Below are 3309 nucleotides of genomic sequence, written 5' to 3'. Positions count from 1 at the left end.
CAAAGTCAATTATGGACTTAAATGGAATAAATTGTTTTATTGGGGCTTATTTTATATTTTAGATACTTGCGGATTTATAATGGACATCATTTAAACTAGAGGATTTATTTTACAAGTATGAAAAGTTTAATGACCAGATTTTACACAAAATATAAAAGGAAGGACTTGAATAGAAAATATGGGAGTTAATGGAGGACAAGTGTCATTGTAGAGGCTATTTCTTCATTTGAAATTTGTATACAGAGAGAGAGAGAGAGAGAGAGAGAGAGAGAGCTGGAAACGGGCTGAGTAGAGAGAAAAAAAACGAAAAGAATATGAAGAAAGCGAAAGAAAAGGAAAAAAGGGGGGAAGAGGGCTTGGTCTTCAATTTCCTCTCAATTTTTCAGGGTAAGCTTAAATTTTATTTATTGAAAGATGATATTTGATTTTAGGATTGATAGAAATTTCTCAAATTCGAGATTTTGGAAGAATTAAAGGTTAATGGTAGGTATTTAAGGTATTAAACAAGAATATATCAAAGAAATGTATATTTGGAAAATTTGAGTTGAAGGGGGGAAAATAAAAATATATATGAAATGGGTTTGTAAATTAGAGCCTAAATATTTATATCGATTGTTTGTATATGATATTAAACACATGATTTATGATGTATTACAATGAGATATGGAGTTGAGGTTGAATTTTGATATTTTAAATTAATTTTCGGGCAAAAATTAGTGCAGGGGTGCTATTTTTGAAATTCTGCCCAGAAAAGTGCTATATCTGTCAATGGTTTCAATGTCAGACTTCAATATGCAGAAATTGGTACCAGATTTCAATACTTTGGGATTTTAGTGCTATTTTTGTCAAACCTTTGTTTTCTCTAATTTTTATAAGTTTGAATGAAACTAAATGATAAATTTTGGAGTTGAGGTATTGGATTAAATCATGTATTGGGGTTGTGTGTGTATAAGATAGTGATTTTAAGAAAGTATTAAGTACTTTAATGGAGTTGATTGGTTGCTAATAATTCAAGAGAAAATAAGTTAGAGAAATAGAGATGCAAGAATAAATATAGAAGTTGAAGAATTGCACGGTAGATTTACATTAATTTAATTGTCGTGTTTTAATTTGAGTAATTATATCATTATTTCAGGTAGTGATGTGGGAGCCTGGAAATTCTCTTCAACTCAACCAAATATTTATTCATAGATCCGTGAGTGAAAAAATTTATATATTTTCAAAGGTAATTATGCTATTACATTACGTGTGATTATGCGAATTATTTGTTTAATTACATAATTAATATGGAAAGACTCTTTTACTATGATATATGTGGAATTTAAAATTTGGATATGGATTATTTGTGAGTTGGAATGTGAGACATATGTGATATTGAGATCGATCAGAAAAGTACTGGTGGTTATATATTTCTTCTAGTTCACAAAGGAGCCTTGACCGTGTTCTATACTACATTGGGGGGTCAATTGGGGATGAAGGGGTTGTGATCGTGTACATATAGTTCATTGAGGGGTCTTAGACGTGTTCTAGAATTGATTATCAGATGTTTTAGAGATCACTTTCGAACACGGAGGGAGCTAAAGGCCCGTGACGAAATTGCTTGGCCCGAAGGGCGAATTTCAGATTTTAGTCAGAGGGTACATTTTTTGTGGATCACATGTGAAGTGATAAGATGAGATGATGGTATAGATATCAATTGATGTCTATCTCTTGGATATTAGATGATATTTACAGAGTTATGAGAATGTCTCATTCTTTTGGTTATAAATTTTATGAGGCTATCGTGTGAATTACTAAATGATATGAACTTGATGTCTATGTATGAGAAAAATGTTTAAATGAAAAAGTATAATTATTTTCGAACTTCTCCATTCACCGAGTTATCAACTTATATATTTTTTCACGTTTTTCTTACCAGGAAGCAGTCGAGTTTGGGGAGCTTTGAAGAGCCTGTTGATTTAGGAATCATCGCCACATGACCATTTTAGATTATTTATGTTCATTGAGCTAAGTGTGTGTGTATATATATATATATATATATATATATTTGGGCCCATTGCATTATTAGTTTCATAAACATTTGATTTGGCGCATATTTTGTAGTAAGTCATAGTCAGCCTTGATGGTGGATCTGACATCCAGTCAGCATTCACCATCGGTGCACGTCATAGCTCGGGTCCACAAGGTGATTAGGGATGGGTCGTGTCAAAATGGCTTAGACCAATGAACTCGAATGGAATTCTCTCTTTAACAAACTATGAATTTTATACAAAGAAAACCATTTTTGATGAAGTGTTTTATGCAACATATAATGAATAGAATGATATGGAATAATAAATAAATGTCCAAGTTCTATATATTGAAGGTGAAGCAGTGTGGTTGGGGAGACACCCCACACCCAACATTTTTCATGAAATGCTGCAACCCAATCTGATGCTCGCCTACCATTGGATTGCCATTCGAGTGAGAAAAGTAGAAACCTTTTCGCTTGCATGGCGATTGCTTGTTGCTCAAGCAGTGGTCACATATGCTGAATTCCAATGTTTCCTTCAAATTTTGGACCATAATTTTTCATTCATTTGGAATTGGTTTTAAAACTTCAAATATATCACGATGATCTATTCGACGAGTAAAACAAGTTAGTGTATTTATTTTTATAATTTGACTATTAGATCAAGTCCGAAAATTTGGTCAAAGTCGACATAAAGTCATCGTCCAAGGTTTCTACTTAACCAAAATTCAATTTTTAAAACCAAATTCCAACACTTAAATGAGTCCATTGGAATGTTTGGTTGAAAGACCATTTATGAATCACTTATAAATTTTACTGGAAGGACGCTAAGACCTATAAGCACAGAGAAAGTGTCATCTCCCGATAGATACCAGGTGATTGGCAAAGAAATGAATCCATTAATATAATTATATAGGCCTCGTTTGGTAGTCATTTTTTTTTCTCTTTTTTTCAACCACACATTTTTTATTAAAATAATATTACATGTAAATCAAAAACTTTTCCTTATTTCTCAACCACACATTTCACATCCATTTACTATTTTAAAATACATTTTTACATAAAAATGTCTATCAAACATCCCCATAATATCACTATTATTTCTTAGAAGATCACTTGTAAACCATCACTCATATTTAAATAAAGGAAGGGACTATGACATGGATGCATGTAGAACATAATTTCACTTGCAATAACTTCAACAATAGTGTGAAGATTGCTTATATAAAAACACAATATTCATAGGCTCCATATCCTACTTCTTGATAAATAAATATCAAAGTAGACTCACAAATTTC

At 31.8% G+C, this 3309-nt stretch overlaps 1 long non-coding RNA gene across 1 annotated transcript; it reads left to right on the top strand.

Moving 5' to 3' along the window:
• The first annotated feature begins 253 nt into the window (after positions 1-253).
• On the top strand, positions 254-2292 carry LOC111412849. Its single transcript, XR_002706123.1, has 3 exons — positions 254-387; positions 1136-1225; positions 1919-2292. It is a non-coding gene; the product is annotated as an uncharacterized LOC111412849 (long non-coding RNA).
• Positions 2293-3309: the final 1017 nt, after the last annotated feature.

The sequence above is a fragment of the Olea europaea genome, chromosome 16 (assembly GCF_002742605.1).
Source record: "Olea europaea var. sylvestris chromosome 16, O_europaea_v1, whole genome shotgun sequence".
NCBI lineage: Eukaryota > Viridiplantae > Streptophyta > Magnoliopsida > Lamiales > Oleaceae > Olea > Olea europaea.
The sequence above is the reverse complement of the archived record's forward strand: the minus strand, read 5'-3'. Positions and strand labels throughout refer to the sequence as shown.